The 18,906-nt window shown below is 42.3% G+C and overlaps 1 long non-coding RNA gene across 1 annotated transcript in view; it reads left to right on the forward strand.

Annotated features, from left to right (window-relative positions):
- The first annotated feature begins 3,194 nt into the window (after positions 1–3,194).
- Positions 3,195–18,906, forward strand: part of LOC126263077 (uncharacterized) — a 286,651-nt gene continuing 270,939 nt past the window's right edge. Inside the window, exons 1-2 of the long non-coding RNA XR_007546821.1 lie at positions 3,195–3,370; positions 5,850–6,711. This is a non-coding gene — a long non-coding RNA (uncharacterized LOC126263077). The remainder of the gene's footprint in view (positions 3,371–5,849; positions 6,712–18,906) is intronic.

Below are 18,906 nucleotides of genomic sequence, written 5' to 3' on the forward strand. Positions count from 1 at the left end.
GCAGAAATTCGTTTGCTGGTCTATTTTCCTCTCGCAGCTCCGCTACAATATCTTGTATCGGTCCACTGCTAAGCACGGAAACGCCGATGCGTTGTCCCGTTTGCCTGTTGCTGGGGATGGAGCATTCGATTCCTCCGAAATTGCTTGCATGTTTATTGATGCGGAAACCGATGACGTGGTCGAATCGTTTCCGACTGATTTTCGTCGTTTAGCTACGGCCACAGCTACTGACTCTGTCCTTGCTACCGTTTTGCGTTTTGTTGCTACTCAATGGCCCTTGTCAACGTCACGGATCGAGGATCCGTTGGTTCGCCGATTTTTTGCTCACAAGGAGAGACTATTTGTGCGACGTGGTGTTTTGCTGTTGCGTTCTGATAATGAACAGGCCAGGGTCGTGGTCCCACGTTCGTTACAGTCCTCTGTCTTACGGCTTCTCCGCCAAGGACATTGGGGTATCGTGCAAACGAAACAACTTGCTCGTCAGCACTGTACTTGGTTCGGAATCGATGCTGCGATTACGAATATGTGCTCGTCTTGCATGGCGTGTGCCAAACAACAATCCGCACCACCGCGGGAATTCTTTGCATGGCCAAACGCCACTTCTCCCTGGCAATGCTTACACATCTATTTTGCTGGCCCTTCTGGAATGCTCGATGGTTGGTTGTGGTCGATTCCTTCAGTAATTTTCCTTTTGTTGTACGGATGTCTTCCACGACGTCGGCTGCCACCCTCCAAGCGTTATCCGCTATCTTTTGCATTGAAGGTCTTCCACAGACTATTGTTTCCGACAATGGCCCACAATTCATGTCCGCAGAATTTCAGTCATTCTGCAAGGCTAATGGTATTCAACATCTGACGTCCGCGCCGTTTTCGCCTCAGTCAAACGGTGCCGCTGAACGACTGGTCCGGACTTTCAAGTCACAGATGTTGAAGTTGAAAGAGTCGCATTCTCGGGAGGACGCGTTATTGCTCTTCTTGTCCTCGTATCGCTCTCAGCTCCGAGATGGTCGCTCGCCGGCTGAGTTGTTGCACGGTCGTCCTCTTCGAACCTTGATGTCTTTGCTACATCCACCGCATCAGGTTCCTGTGCAGCGGCAGCCACCTGCTTTTGCTCCAGGCGACGTTGTATACTATCGCAACTATCGAGGTTCACGGCGTTGGCTCGCAGGGCGCATTCTTCGCTGCCTCGGCCGCGCTATGTATCTTGTTTTGGGGGCCTCTGGTGAGGTGCGTTGGCATCTCAATCAGCTGCGCCTCTGTCGTCACACGGGTTCTGCCGCTCCCCATCTGCTTTCAGCGACGGTGCCGTTCGGTCAGCGCCCTGGGGACCCATCTACCGGTTCGCCTCATCCCCAGGTGTTGCCGACGCTGCCTTCCATTTTGCCCCATGGCGACGCGCCGCCGCCGTCGCCGGTCCTCCCGCCGGCGCCGCCCGCAGTGGACGCGTCGCTGCAGCCGCCGGGCGCCTCCCTGGGTCACGCGCCGCCGATCGCTTCCCATGAACAGCTGTCCTCCGACATGGAAATCTTGCCCGCTCCGAACCAGATGGCGTCTTCGCCCGTCGGGTACCCCGACGCGATGGAGGTCGACCCTTCGGCCCCTCCTGTCTCTTTACGGGCGCATACACCGCATGTTGGCGTGCACCCTGGACTAGGTTTTCAGGCGTTTCCTAGCTCCCCTCGGACCGAATGGCCGGGTGCGGATGGCACAGCCTCGCCTGTTGTTAGGCTCCCCACCTCGTCACATACATCAACATGGGGTCCTCCCCATGGCGGGCGGAAGCCTTATAACAGAACCGTTAGCCGATTTGCGGGGGAGGAATGTGGTGTCACCGCCAGACACCACACTTGCTAGGTGGTAGCATTTAAATCGGCCGCGGTCCGGTAGTATACGTCGGACCCGCGTGTCGCCACTGTCAGTGATTGCAGACCGAGCGCCGCCACACGGCAGGCTAGAGAGACGTCCTAGCACTCGCCCCAGTTGGACAGCCGACTTTGCTAGGAAAGGTTCACTGACAAATACGTTCTCATTTGCCGAGACGATAGTTAGCATAGCCTTCAGCTACGTCATTTGCTACGACCTAGCAAGGCGCCATTACCAGTTAATATTGAAATTATAAAACATGTACCGTCAAGAGCGATGTACACCAATTATGGATTAAAGTTAAGTATTCCAAGAACTACGTTCTTTCTTATTAGACTCAACTCCTTTAACTGTTCCAGACCTCACGCCAGTCTGCGTGAGCTTAAACGCGTGTATTTCGGCCTCCTCTAGCAACACCGTGTTGGCTCTTCTGCCAACACTACAGTAATATATTTTGAAATTTTGAAGTTTGATTGTGGCCCTCAGCCATTGGTATTGCACCTTTTATATGTTGTTTCTTCAAATAATTTTATTGCTATCTTAATTGGATTTTTATTTTGTTGATTTTTAAGATTTCTTGTTGTTAAACATGCTGGCCTTATGCCTTCAAAGGTCTATGGTAATATATTCTGAAGTTTTGAAATTTAATTGTGGCACTCAGTCATTTGTGTTGCACCTTGTATGTGTTGCCTTTTGGGTTTTAAATGATTTTATTGCTATCGTAATTGAATTTTGTATTTTCTTTTTCTTAAGATTTCTTGTTGGCATCCCGCCTTTAAAGTTCTATGGTATTACGTAATTATTTTATGGACTGCACTCGAAAAATAAAATAATTAAATAAAATTCGGAAATTTTGGAAATTAATTGTGGCCCTCAGCCATTTCTATTGCACTTTTCCTATGTTGTTTTTGAATCTATCTTAATAGGATGTCTTATCTTGTTAAGATTTCTTGTTGGAGGCCTTTAGCAGTGAAAGAGTTGCTAAATTACAATAAATGTCAATCAGAAGCAGAAACTGACTTCTACTCTTGGCCCTTTCCACAATCCTATTACCGGTTCTGCCCAGCGAATTTAGCGGGCGTACCAACGATGTAAGCAGAAGGCAGAAGAATACCAATGCATGTCTATCACATTCAGCGTGAGCTGCACTTTCTACCCTCGGTCACCGCCCTTGGCAGTCAGTCGGGAAGTCCCCTCGCCATCGCAGAGCCTTAGTTCGCAACGGCGCCGCCGCGGCGCTGCCCTCCGGTCTGCCGGCGGCCGCGGCTGCGAGTGAGCCGCACTGCGCGCCAGTGGGCGACGGAACGCCGCGGCGGTCGGTCGGTCGGTCGGTGAGCTGCGTGTGCTGCGGGAAGCGTGCGCGTCGGGCGCCAGACACGCGCGCCCGTTTTCCGAAGTTTGTGGAGCTAGCCGATCGGTACTCGTGCACACGCTCTGTGCGCGAGGCGCACGTGTAGACTGTCAACAGAATACCACACCTCGTACTAACGGCACACAATATTTACTGGTATGCTGTGTCTGATATTCAGCTTAAGCACTTAACCGGAAATAGTTGATGCCAGTGTTGATTCGTTTCGGCCCTTATCGTCTTTGAATAACCAGGTCAACTTGTGCTGCGAGATAGAGTCGACATTTCTACCAGTGCTAGCACTATTTCCATCAAATTTTGCAACCGTAAACCCAAATAAAAATTATGTTTTTGTGGTTCCTTTGGAAACGTGGGCTGCCATCCAAAAAAGAATAAAATCACACACTTTTCAGTGACAGGTTTTAGTTTTTATAAAAATCCGCGATGAGTATTCAATATCTTGACGTATAGTAGACTGATGAACCTCTAAAGGCTGATACGCATCACGCTTGTTATTAATCATTATTGTCTTCTGAATGGAGGCGAATTCTGTGATTTTTCCTGTTAATTTTCTACTGAGTTTTGTTCCGAACTCGGGAACTAGAGGAAAGTCTTTTTCCATCCCGGCCGGTCGCTGTGGCCGAGCGGTCCTGGGCCCTCGAGTCTGGAACCGCGTGACCGCTACGGTCGCAGGTTCGAATCCTACCTCGGGCATGGATGTGTGTGATGTCCTTAGATTAATTAGGTTTAAGTAGTTCTAAGTTGTAGGGGACTAATGACCTCAGATGTAAAGTCCCATAGTGCTTACAGCCATTTGAATATTTTTTTTCTCCTTCGTGTGGCATTTTAAGACTGCGCGACACTTACTTCTTCAGACGCAGTCTCCATTGTAAAGCACTTTCGAAGATTGCGCTTCAACATAACTATTATTCTCTGAGAGAAAGATCCTCTGGTTTAAAATTATTACTCTGAAATTATATATCTGTGTATTGATCAGGAAACGACGAACAATCGGTAAAGCATGGAGGAAATGATAGTGTACAAGTAAACGCAAAGCGTTAATGTTACTGGAGATGAGCTTAATAAATGGGAATGGGAATAATTACACATATACGAGTATGTCATTTACGGCTTTATGGGTAACTCATAATTCCTACGCCGGCCAGAGTGGCCGAGCGGTTCTAGGAGCTACAGTCAGGAACCGCGAGACCGCTACGGTCGAAGGTTCGAATCCTGCCTCTGGCATGGATGTGTGTGATGTCCTTAGGTTAGTTAGGTTTAAGTAGTTCTAGGCTCTAGGGGACTGATGACCTCAGATGTTAGCGCTACGGTCTGGAACCGAGCGACCGCTATGGTCGCAGGTTCGAATCCTGCCTCGGGCATGGATGTGTGTGATTTCGTTAGGTTAGTTAGGTTTAATTGGTTCTAAGTTCTAGGCGACTGATGACCTCAGAGGTTAAGTCCCGTAGTGCTCAGAGCCATAATTCCAAGGTGATACTCTTCCCGATTTATGACCCTCTGGTTACGTAAAAACAGTATTAATTATATGATCACTCCCTTCACTTAATTGTAACCCTGCAAATGGTTCAAATGGCTCTGAGCACTATGGGACCTAACATCTGTGGTCATCAGTCCCCTAGAACTTAGAACTACTTTAACCTAACTAACCTAAGGACATCACACATCCATGCCCGAGGCAGGATTCGAACCTGCGACCGTAACAGTTACACGGTTCCGGACTGATTGCCTAGAACCGCTAGACTGTAACTCTGCCATTGTTGTACCACACTGGGATATATTTAAATGAAGGTTCTAACATGGAAGCTTTTGTCACTACTAATAGTGGATGACGTACGATGTGTATAAGATAGAAGTGGAGGTGGTAAGCAAGTGTTTTGCTATTTTATGATCTCTGTTGCTCCGCTGTGTACTAGGTGGAAAATAGCGAAAGTCTAACTCGTTTCATTATTTAATCTTTATGTTATGCAATTTATCGAGGTGAGATTATCATCAAACATGCCAATTTAAACATTTTTGTACCTTCTTGTCCCAGACGCTCACGTCTTTGGGAATAGAAGAAGCTCTTTAGCTTCTCAGAATAGCAGTTGTTTTTTTAAGATTAAGAAATCTAACAGAAATATATATTGTAGTGGTTCTTTTATGTAAAATTGTTACTGAAGTGTCTAATATAGATTCCCACTGTATCCTTATATTCCTGTTACTATAGATATCCATAACAAGGTAGGGAAGTGCAAATTCATGTTACCAGTTGACAAAAAATGTCACAGTGACAAATAGAATAACTATCCTCGGGTATTAAATAAGTGTTCAATTATGGGTCAATTTGTTTTTGTAGGTGCCTATTCCGCGACTTAATTTGGAAATTTCATGATTATTTAGATAAAATCAATTGGCTCTGGGAAAGAATGGGATAATTTAAGGGGTCAAAATTTGCTCAAACTATCAGAAAAAAGTTGAACAGATTACCTCCTTTGTTTTTAATGATGGCCGCCGACGGTTCCGTGCGAGTTTCAGTAGCCTAAATGACCGTGGAAGGTTGTTTTGTAGATTTATGCCATCCTCTGCCTTTGTTGCGTATAAATTGCCTGCTACATCCCCTCTGTTCTGCTCTTTGCAGGCCGCGGTTTCCTGCTCTAGCGAGAGACAAAGCAGGTGGTCGCTTGCCAGACGCCGCGCGCCGGCTGAGTGGGCCAAGCTGCGCTCATTTCCGCCTCGAGAGCGGCGGCTGCAGACGGGGAAGACAACTACTCCTCCGTCTGCCTGAGGCTTGCTGGCGGCCGAGGTTCACTTGCGGGCGGCCCTACTGACAGCGTCCTATCTTCTGACATGTCCAGCTTAAACTTTCCGCACGAGACACTTCCTGTGAACGTATTGCTGGGACTACTAAGTCACTAACCAGTTTCCTACCATACTTCCAGTGTGTCTAAGCGAGTGAAACAAATACCGACGTCATAGCTTACTAATCCTCCAAGGTGAAGGAGAGGTGACAGACACAGCGTAGGCATACAATATGTAGTTCTCAGCAAACGTCGTGCTTTCATTCCAGTGGCTATTGAAAACCTCTCTTCCAACAGCTCGCAAAGTATCAGGAAAAGCTAATGAAAGGAAAGTACACAGAATTTGGTACTTCATATTCCACGTAACAGAGACGGAAAAATGCGGATTGACCTCTGTTGCATTTAAATGTTAGAACTCTGCGACGTGCGTTCGTCATACAGGAAGGTCTTCCAGTTTTAACTGAACAGGGAGAACGGAGGAATTATAGAGGAGACTCTCGTGGGTTAACACAAACGTACACTGGAGGAAGGACCCAAGGATTACGGCGACGGCAATGGATGAAGTAAGTCACGTTCGTCTCGACTGACCAGACCATCGACAACGGCATATTATGGTGGCGGCCACAGTTGGAGGAATGTCCCTCGTTGCCTGCGCAGCCATCTTCGTGCAACTCGCGTCCATGTCTTCAGTAGCTCTGCAAAGTGAGTACCTCTTACAAATAGGTGGAAAGTGCCACTTACTTAATTTAAACATAGGCACATAAGGGGTACTGAAATGCCATTCCGATCGGAGAATGAATTTTATTTAAGTCTTTCTTCATTCGCTAGTAACGTATTTTCTTGTTCTGATGTAACAACGGAAAAGTGGCGGTCTCCATTTTATTTTACCAAAAAAGAAACAGGTAAGAAATAGAGTGAAACGTGGTAACCATTAATCTAACATAAAAGCTATAGATGCTTTGCAGTTTGACACTACAGAATTTTACTGATGTGGTAATATCACATAACGTCGTTTAATGATAACCTTGTCGCGTACGTAACGGTGACACTCCTATATAGTAGCATATACCAGTTCTTGTATTTTTGTCTGAAGTTAAGAGTTTATTCTTTATGTGATATGACAGGTTTATTTTTGAATATCTAAATGCTCAAGCATTGGTTCATATTAATGGATGCTTCCACAACACTTTTTTCTCGGTGAGCCCCTGTTTGATGCGATAAACTTTAACTGACTTATTAATGAATTTATTTTTCTTGTAGTTGGGTCCAAGCAAACTAGTTTGACATTAAAATAGACTCTTTCAATTAGTTTGACATGTCTATAAAACGTTCATTACCGCCAGTGCCATTAATGAAATAGACATATGAATGTATGCCTGTTTTCTGTTCGATTTCTTATTTGTGATTCTGTGATACAGACCAGTCACTACGCCATCTCGGTGATAGGAACGAACATCATAGTAAAATTATTTCGTGACGTTCTATGTGCGCCTATCAACCGCCGTACCAAGGGAGAGAGACCACGCGCGCATGTGTGTGTGTGTGTGTGTGTGTGAACAAATAGCGCTTTTGAAAGTAAATACTAGCACACCAGACAGGGTAGTATAGAGTAAATACAATTAGACAAGGAAAGTTCTTTACGCAGTAGTATTTGTGACTAAATTGAGCTCACACATTTTCAGCAACTTTAAATTAAATTTTTATTTAAAAAGTCTGTTAGTGGTATGTAGAACGGAGGACGTGAACATGAGTATCCTGTGAATTAAATTGTAAGGGCTGACGTTAACTATGTAGTGACGGCAGACTAACGAGAAACAGCACCCGCGCTGTTGTACGGCGAATATAGGGGCCTAACGATGTTGTGAAACGAATGCTCTGCCATCTGCATTGCTCCATCACGATCGCTGTGGGCTCTATTCACTTTAACTTTAGGAGTTATTCGGAAAATGATGTTTTCCAGCGATTACGTTTTGTGCAATAGAAGGAAGAAGTGAGCAGAGTTTCTCGTGAAAATTGCAGTTTACAATTTGATGATTAATTTGGAACGTTACCTAGAGCCGCACATAACGAGAAATCGGTCATAGTCTTGTCTGTACAAAACGGTAAATTTACGAAATAACATTACTGATGCCGTAGAAACCATAATTTTGGAAAATCTTATCTTTTCTTGTAATTGCGCCTTCTACATCTCCTTCATTTGTCATTATTACGTGGACCTGATTGCTGGAACACCTGAACGTTGACTCGTTTATCTACGTACTCAGTGAGATGACATAGCAGATGCGGCACTGGGCAAGTGTGCTGCAACTATAGCGTCTCAGTCCACGTCAGATCATCTCCACTAAATATTTAGTGATTCACTTTACATGAGATAGGGAGTAATTCATTTTAGAGCACACTGATTCCGAAACTGACCACATCAGTACATATAATTACATCTCGATTGAGGAAAGGATGTTTCCTTGCCTACAGAATGGATTTCTCGAAGATTTCTTTAATTTTTTGTTGCCCCAGAAGTTTCTTTGATCAACAACATCGATAGTAATATACTTCTAACTTCGATAATATTTTAAATTGCCCCGATTTCCTCTGCATGAACTTCTCACTAATGTTCTTTGTTATAAGATAGTAATAACTGATTTCATTACTACTATTTATCTGGCACATAAGCAAATTTTTTACTCTCATCCTCGACTGAATTCTGTAAAGGACTAGTAATAGTTATTGTTATCTGCCAGATAAACGTCACTGAACTGGTAGTGGAAGAAAAATGAAAGCAAAAATTAACAATGTGTATCTGTAATTCTGGAAGTACAATAGCTAGTGTCAGACAATGCGTGAACTTTTTTGCGAAACCTTTATCATTCAGACACTGCATTTCACTATCAAATATGTCTTATACAGACTCTAGCAAGTAAGTTTTAATAACAATGACATCCGTTCATTACCTTTGAGTCGACGCCACGTTGGGCGACTCGCGTTCCGGTGATTAAGTTCAAATGATGAAAAGAACAACACAACACCCAGTCTAAGAGCGGAGAAAATCCCCAACCCGGCCGGGAATCGAACCTAGGCCCGCTGCATAGGAGGCAAGTGCGTAACCATCCACTACGCAGGCGGACAGAGAATAAATTCTTCTTGAATATGCTTAATCTGGAATAGCCTGCTTGCTACGGGTCACAGTTCGCACAACTAACGCCATTGACAAAGTAACTGGTTTGTAGTAAGACTGGCAATCTCTGTTGTGAGGCCGCGATACTGTTACAACGTTTTAGCAGCCAGTGCAGAGAGTATTTTGGAAGATGTGACCGATTCAGTAGTAGCTGTTGACCGAATTCCACTGCCTTTACCACATGTAAATGTTATATTTCTCTTCCAAATGTTGTCCAAGGAGTAACACATGAAGGAACAGTGATATTGGAACGTATTTTGTGTGTCGAAATAGAAGCGCAGACTTATTTGTCGTGGTACAGTGAACTAAGTGCCACTGAAGATATTTGATAATACAATTCCTAAAGCAGAGGAAAGGGATCATTTTGACCCCCGTAATATATTTTCATGTTTGATATACACAAATACATTATTTCGGGTATGTTAATCCCTGCCTTTTTACGAGTTATAACAACAATTTACAGGTTGATTCTTGCAAAGAAGAAAAAACGCTTTTATAATATTGGCTGTTTGTTGTTCTCTTCATTGCAAGAATCAACCTGTATTTTCCACACAGCCACGGTATCAAAATGTCTGTTTTCGACAAAACAGCATTAAATTATAATTTAACAGTATCATTAATGCATTACTCACTTCTTTAAACAAAAAATATAGCGATCTGCTTTGCTCATTAAAACTTTTTTGTTAAACTTTAGAATTTCACATATTAATTATTTCTGGACCATCCTATATTCATTTAATTTTTATTGCTCTTATTATACTGGCATGTATTACACACACAGTTTAGTGATAACGTACTTTTTAATCAAGTCATTAAACTCAAAGAGACGCATCTAGCACAGGTGTTTTCAGTTTTAACCGCACATTTCCCGCATACTTCTTTGTGGTGCTTTACACACTTGTCCTGGTCTTGTTGCCTTTGCAGATGCATCTACTTCTTCCGCTTTCTAGGTGATTTTGGACCCGCACCTGTTCTTCCTGCTCTTTCGTTCCCGTGAAATTATTTGCCTGATGAAGTACAACTTTTTCCTTTCAGTTCCCTTGTTCGGTTCTATTTTCTAGATGAACCACGCATTTACTTCTACCCAGGAATTTGTCCTTGGCGTAATGTCCTTGACGTAATTAGGTCCTCACGTGTGCCACCAAAGCTCATCCACAGTCATACCATTCGTATAAATTACACTCCAGCCATATACGGTGGCTATCGGTTTTTCCAGTTCATCAAGTGATACCGTCTAGTCTTTGTTTTTAGCTCTTATCGAACAACAGAATCTGTGTATCGCTTCATGAGACACAGCATAGCTCTGTCAGAAGCTAGAAGGAAAGCACTGATGAGAGTCGTTTACTCATTGCCAGGAGTAAGCATCGGGATTTCCTCTCTCTTTTAGAATGTTCGCAGACGGCCTTCCTCCTGAATATGAGTAACTGACAATCTCCGGCTCTTTGTAAAGGCATGCAATTTGGACAGCTGTGATTTATGTGATAAGAATTGACGTAGAAGTGCATCTGAATCCTCCTTCAGTAATCCCTCCTCATTCACTTATCGCAGGTACAGAATCCTCTTATTAGATCAATGAATTAAGTCCCCAATTCAAAGTGCAATTCTCTAACATACATAATATTTCTTCATTAGAAAATCCATGCTGACTAGAAATGTTCGAAAACGTCTTTCATGGACAAAAAGTATTACCTGAATGGTACAATATAAGCTGAGACAGACCGGAATGTTGTAAGTTCAAAGGTGCACTATGAACATCAGCAATTCTTCATGATTGCCGATTGTGGCCCTTCATTTTTGAATTATATAGCCTACATATATCCAAAAGCGAAATTACAGCATCAGAGAAGCAGTTGAGATCGGAATGTGTAACAATACCATTAACCGAGACAGTGGCTACCACTTACAGACTGATCATAATTACGTCTGAATTGATTCTAATTTGTTTAATTATGTTCACAAACATTTTGGAGTTTTTGATATAATGTTCACAACGCTCAACAACTTTCTTTAGAAAAGTACCTGAGTTATTCATCGTCTACAGAAATGAAAATCACTACCAGTGTCCGCCAGTCAAATACAACGATGTATTTTCCGGTAGCATGTGGTCGTTCCGTGACGTCTCCATGATATAATTTGGCAATAGAAATAAAGTCCATAATGGCCTGCTGAAATTAAATCTACTGACGATGATGACGGAGGAAGTTGTCGGAAACTCCATATTGACAAATCTAAAGCCGAGAGAGCTGTGTGAAGCATCTATTCAAGAATTTCGTAGCGGAAAACGTTTGTATTACCACTTTTGCATGCGAACACAATCCGTAATTTGTGAGGAACTGTGTTGTAATTCTGCCGCAGTGCTTGCTTGAAGCCAAGGGAATGATGTCTTACGCCGCAAGTATATTAGGAGCGTCAGCCGAAGGAAGGCAGTTGTGAGCCTTCGCATAATATCAAAGGGTGTAACAAGCAGTTGCGTCGATAGATAAAGATATACACATTTTTCAAGATACTGCTTTACTGATTCATCCTAGTGTGAAAGTGCCAACACTTACGCAGCAGTGTATGTAATAGCAATGCACAAGTGCTGACGTCTTGTACTGTACGATGATAAATGAACTATAACCGAAGGTTTTCGTTGTAACTTATAAAGATAAGATCACACCAAACAAAAAGTGCAAACATAAACCACCAACGATAAAATGCTAAATATATCCCCAAGAGCTTGGCATTTGGAAATCTGTATTATTACAGGGGGCCTGCATTAAATCCATTCCCAGTATTCACAGGTAGTCCTACAAATGCAAGACGATAGAAGCCTATTCTCATCGCCGTTCATGATAGATAGCCGTTTGAGAACACCAGGCATCTCTCGTGTCTTCCTTTGGAGGGTTGGAGGCTGCCTAGCTATCCCGCTAGCTTCCTTAATCTGTATGTCGTTAACGGCAATTTATTCCATTTTACGAGTGGAATATGATGTTAGCGATCCTTTAGCAGGGTGCTGAAAGACCACTCGTCTCGATGTACAGCATCACTCATAGCTGATCTCAGACAGTGCCGGCGGATGTTGTACTTAGACGGGATCTTTGATGCCTGTCAGTGGGTCTTAAACTTAGTTGCTACTCCGACAGATCGGTATAATGCTTCATTGCAGACAATATTTCTCACACAGTCAGTAACTATGTAATGTACAACATAAAACGGAACCGTGATTTCCTGTTCCACATTCTTGTTGCTTGTGTTATCTGCTGACATGATAATGTTGTAGGTGTACTCACATTAGTCATTGCCTCTGAAAATGTTGCTCAGCTTATGATGGTCCGGGTTAACTTTCTTTGCTCCGCAAATTTTTCCTCATCAACGTGTAAAGTGCCGAATTTTTCTGCTGTAGGTGGTGTTAGGAATTCATTTTCTTTCGCCAACAGTAGTCCTCACACCGGATTTATGCGGGCAACCACGACTTCGTAAAATACATAATCAACGTCTTCAATTATCTGCTGGATACAATCGTGTCCTTGTCCACCTCTAAAAGTTTCAGTACCGTGCAAGATGTCCCCTGATGTCTAACCATATATCTTATCAACTTGTTCCTTCTTGTTTTCAGTGTATGCTACAAATTTAGTCTTCGCCGGTTTCACGGGTAACCTCATTTCTTATCACTCCTATTTTTAACATCGTTCCACAGCACCAAACACAACCACAATGATTCTCTTCTTTTCTAATGCGCGTACAGTCCAAGATTTTCTTCCATCTAACATTGTGCTCCGCACGTACATTCTTAGAAATGTCTTCCTCAAATTGAGGCCCATGTTTGAAAGCAGTAGACTTCTTTAGGCGCTGAATGCGGTGTTTGCCTTTGCCAGTCTGCTTTAATGTACAATTTGCTTCGTGTTCATACGTTGCTTCCAAGATAGCTCAGTTCTTTAATTCGTTTACTTTATGCTCCAGTTTTGATGGTAAGTTTCTCACTAAGCTCATTTCAGTTACATCACATTACTTGCTCTCAGTACATATTCTGTGCTCAGTACACTCTTTATTTCATTAAGTAAGTTCTTTAAGCTTTCCTCACTTTCACCGATATTCTTTGTTACAAAATTTTAGTCCTACTCTTGAACCTATGTTTTATTTCCATCACTGCTTCAGTGAAGTGTAGACAGAACACTGGACGAAAGACTGCATCCTTGTCTTATAACATTTTTAATCCGAATTCCTCTTTCTTGGTTTCCCATTCTTACTGTTCTTTCTTGGTTTTTGTATATATTGATTATTACCCATGTTTCCCAATAGCTTATTCCTATTTATCCCGAAAATCTGGAATATCTTACATAAATTTACGTTGTTAAAACGCTTTATTTTGGTCGACGCAGCTTGTAACCGTGTCTTGATTTTTGTAAAGGGCCGTTCCTATCATCATACAAAACGTCTGAATTGCTTCTGTTGTGCCTTTAACTATGTAAAGTCCGTCTCCGGTAGCTGAATGGTAAGCGTGACGGATTGTCAGTCCTCTGGGCCCAGGTTCGATTTCCGGCTGGGTCGGGGAATTTCCTCCGTCCAGAGACTGGGTGTTTTGCTGTCCTCATTATTCTATTACCCTCATCGACTGCAGGTCACCGAAGTGGTGTCATATTGAAAGACCGGCACCCGGCCAACGGTGTGCCCGACGGGGGACCCTAGCTATACGATTTAATAAATAAATAATACCTATCTAAAGCCACACTGGCCGACACGTAAGAGGTGGTCTATATTTTCCATTATTCTGTATATTACCTGGTCAGTAACTCGTATGAATTAGGTGTCGCCCTGAATCTGCTATTGTACTCTCACTTATCTGCCCTTGGCATCTCCAGAAATGTGTGGATGATATTTCTCCTGAAGGCTGATAGTATATCGACAATCTTATATGCTCTACACGCCGACACGAATAACTCTTCGGCTGCTACGATTTTACGATTTCTGAAGGAATGTCATGTATGACTTCCGCCATACTTGAGCCAATCGTGAAGAGCAATGGAAAACTCTGACTTTGATAGTGCATGCTCTTGTTTTCCTTATTCACCCCAATTTCTTCTTCTGTCATGTTGATTCCCACACCTCGTCGATGCCTTCAGTACACTTTCCCCCATGTATCCACACTCTGTACTGCATTTAAAACTGGAATTATTCATGCATACCGAATGTTGTCTCCTTTGCTTTTAATATGACAGAAGGTTTTTTTGGCTTTTTCTATACGTTACATTAGTTCTTCCGATCACTATTTCTTTTTGTGTTTCTTCATACTTTCCCTGCAGCTATTTCACCTTGGCTTCTCTAAAATTCCTTCGTTCATCAGTCACTTCGTATTTATTTCGTTTCTGTGGTTTGTCTGTACTCCTGTCTTTTCCTGAGCCTTGTGTGACACGAAGCGTTGTTATCTATCGGAGCCGATGTGCCTCTTTCAGACTTTATCAGTTTCATCACCTAGTTAGCTAGACACTAGCAGGTCTCAAAATATCTGCACATAGTTGTTTCTGATTTCCTCTGTAATCAATATCCTTCTGTGCTTTGCATTCAGATAGTGGTGGAATTTGCGGAGTTTAGTTTCCCAATTTCTCCATGAGGCCAAGTCACGAATTTATAGTCAACACTTTCTTTTTCTGCTAAATGAGGTGTCAGTTGATTAAAAATATACTGCGTGTTGTACCGCATCATTGAATAAAATGCTTTAATTAGAATCCATACTAAGATTATACATGTGAAAGCAAGTGTTTGTTGCACTTTCATGACTAAGCCACTGAATCGATATGGATAAATTTTGGTATGGAGATAGCTTGAACGATAAGGAGGAACATAGGGTACTTGATTGATTTAAAGAATATAACGCGAAATATGGAAGAGTACTTACTCTCTGTAACAGCTATCTCATCTTTCACTTTTGAACTGTTTTTATTGTTTGATATGTTTTACATAATACGATTCAACGTAATGAATAAAATGTTTAGACAATGGTCTTCGTGTTTAATATATACTTCCATTATAGCGTCAGGCGCCAACCAGTCATATTTTTGCCGATACGCGTGAAGCGTTTCTTACAACTTCTTTGTTGCTTCCAAATTTGCGTGAACAGCTCGTTGTCATGCGGTTATCGTTGCTGTTTCGCGTTCGTCGATTTCCAGGTTAATTTCCCGACCGGATCGGTTTTTCTGTCTGCTCGCGTCTGGGTGTGTGCGCTGTCTTCACCATCATTTTATCATCATCTTCATAGATGTCAGCGAAGTGGCATCACATAAAATGACTTGCATCAAGCTCGCGAACATCCAGTCTGTGGTCTCTTGGTCAATAAACTCATACACACATGTCAGTAAAAGTTACTTACTGGAACTGCCTCTTATATCTGATTATTTAGATGCAGCATATATATGTATTAAGTACCGAAGTAATCAGCAACGTTTCTCATTATATCACACAAAACAACATTTTTTCCATATATCTTGCACCTTTATTAATTTGTAAAGTTGTTCCAAATACGGAGTGACTGTTGCCAACGGAAGATAGCTTCGAAACTCACTAATCGTTCAACCAAGGCGAAAACTCGGTCCCCGTAGCATCATAATGACTTTACAGGTATCACGGAAACAAGAAAGAAAGGAAACTATTCTATTGAGATTTTACGACCCACTTTATAGATTAAGCGTTATCTTTTCACATTGGCAGTAGAGCATTCATTACCTGTATCACGAAAGCGAGAACCTCTGAGAAGTGATATCGTACAATGAGCGTGGTACCTACAGAGAATTCAGTTACGACAGCACTGGATGTGATGGGACAATCGGCTCGAGAAATAATCTTGAAATCGAAATAGTACACAGACTGCACACAGCAAACGGACAGTAAATAATAATTTTCGAGCGAGAATTTAGTTTGGTATAAGAACAGCCTTTTTTCATGTGACAAATTTCGGAAATAGATCTGCCGTCAATTGTAATGAAACGAGAAAAGAGGGTGCTGAAATGATTTTTAGAGAGAGTGGAACGCATGGCGGGAAGTACATAAAAGGGAAAACAGAACCCTTAATTGGCAAAGCAAACATGGTAAAGAGGGGATGGGTATTCTGCTAAGTGAAAAGGATTATCTCTGTATATTCCATGCTGTGGCGTATTTAAGAAAAGCAATAGTAATAAAATCGGCAAGAACCCTCGGACTACAAGGAATAATTTCACAGTATGATTGTTTCAGCTAGTACAGGTACGAAGGATGCAAAAACCTCACCTAAATCACCAGTAACTTTCAAAGAAACGAATACTGGACCAAATACAAATGCTCTACAGAAAAGGAGGCCTGCTGTTGGAAGATACGCCTGCGACACAAATGCAAGTGAAAACTTGACAATGTTTCTTCATCTGTGCAGAGCAAACTATAAACTACTATATATTACATTCACAACACACTTGCAAAAGTAATCTTTTACGTGCTGCCGGGCGAGCTACATAATTAATAAAATACATGAATACATTTTTTCGTCTTCACTTTGCTGTCTCCATATATATTTACACAAATAAGAATGAAACAGTTCCGTGCACTGCCTTCTCCTTACAATAATCTTTTAATTGCAGACAACGTTTCTTCAATGGTGTTTGTGTGTGCTCCAGTTTTCGGATCCTTCAAATAAAGGCTTTGATTTACGAATAGGTGCTTTAATCCTTCATCTTTTACGCATTTATGGGAACTAATCAATTAGACACTATTGTTTTCTCATATATTTTTTTAATTATCTCAAAAGTGCTTCTTAAGATTTTTCTTGAACAACTCGAAAAAAAGTACTTATTACTGCCTGCCGAAGTGGCAGAGCGGTCCTAGGCGTTTCAGTCTGGAAACGCGCGACCGCTACGGTCGCAGGTTAGAATCCTGCCTCGGGTATGGATGTGTGTGATGTCCTTAGGTTAGTTAGGTTTAAGTAGTTCTACGTTCTAGGGGACTGGTGGCCATAGATCTTAAGTCCCATATTGCTCAGAGCCATTTGAACCATTTATTGAAGAAATGTATTCTGTGCTACATTCACACACCCATAAACGTGCCAACCACAAAATGGTACTTAACGGTAGTCAGCTATGTGCAGACCAGGAACCTTTACTTACCGATCATTGTTTCTAGTGCCCATTATTCCCTTATACCCTAAATATCCACATGGATCCCTCACTGAGACTTCTTCGGTAAAATTTTCATTGGTGACTGACCAACCACACACCTTCTGTCTTTCGCGATGAATACACTCGCCGTATACCAATATAGATTTTTCTTATTGTCTTTCAGACTGTACAGAAACTCCAGTCCACTCAGTGGCTCATTTTTAAGGCATTACAAACAATCACTAAACGTTCGAAGATAACAGTATTTGAATAGGAGCCAAACTTCTCGAATGAAGCCAAAGCAAATGCAACTGACGACACAGAAAAAAACAATGGTCAGTTGTTTAGTGATAACTCCAACTAATCAGAAAATGCATGAAGACTACAATATATATATCGATAACACACAACTGCAAGAGACAGTGTACTTTTACATACTGAAATTAAAAACTAATGGAGAGAATTACAATACACCATGATATAAATGTAAGGAAATATGTCACTGTTGTATCTGACATCTCAGTAGGAAATTCTGCCCTTCATGATATGTCAGATTCGGTATAAAATTCAATATTTATGGACTGGAACTTCGAACGCACTTCAAATGGCGAAATATTTATTGAACATCTAAGAGCTGAAAATTCATTTACTGATGCAGCTAACACAAGCTATGGTGCAAACCTGTTTGACACCACAGGCTCGTTTTTCGCGACCACATTCGTTGACATCGCCAGCTCACAACCAGACTGTTCCATTCCAACCTAACCTAGACATCGGGCTACGCTACAGATCGGTCTGTCACCAGAGACAGGTGCTTGCACTCACGCCCACGTCAACAATGTCGTGTTATTTTACCAGCCAATGAGGTAACGATACGGTCGTAAATCTACATCTGCATCCATATTTGATAAACCACTGTGAACTGTTTTGTAGAGGGCGCTTCCCATTGCACCAATTATTACGGCTTAAGGGCGCCCATACAATAGTTTGGATGGGGGGCAGAGGTCTAGCTGGGGCTTATGAAGGATTTTTAATATTATAGAAGACGAATGACTACTTGAAAGAAGCCATAAAAGTGTCCAGTTCCGAGCCTGTTAAAAAACTGCGTAATACCAACTTTTAAACTGCAAGAAAAACACCTGATTGCACCATATTTTTTCCTCTCCCTAGAGGGTAGAGGGGGGGGGGGGCGGCGGCGAACGCCTCCGCCCCCTCTTGGCCCCAAGTATAAAAGCCGTTGTTAGGTCTTCGTTCATTTCCATTCAGGTACTGACTCTCGTAAAAATCTCTGATTGCTGTAATTAATTTAATCCACTCCTCTGTATATCTAGGGAAGCGATAAGGAGAGAGTTGTAGTACATTTTCAGCAGATATTTTCAGTAAACCTAATTCAGAATTCATTATAAGTACCGGTATTTTTTATGATTAATATTCAGTACCGTCTCATTCCTTTCAACACGTGTAAGATATCCCACGAAAAACATATAACACTACCGACACAATTACCATTTTAGCCCGCATCTCGTGGTCGTACGGTAGCGTTCTCGCTTCCCACGCCCGTGTTCCCGGGTTCGATCCCCGGCGGGGTCAGGGATTTTCTCTGCCTCGTGATGGCTGGGTGTTGTGTGC

This window comes from Schistocerca nitens, chromosome 6 (genome assembly GCF_023898315.1).
Source record: "Schistocerca nitens isolate TAMUIC-IGC-003100 chromosome 6, iqSchNite1.1, whole genome shotgun sequence".
NCBI lineage: Eukaryota > Metazoa > Arthropoda > Insecta > Orthoptera > Acrididae > Schistocerca > Schistocerca nitens.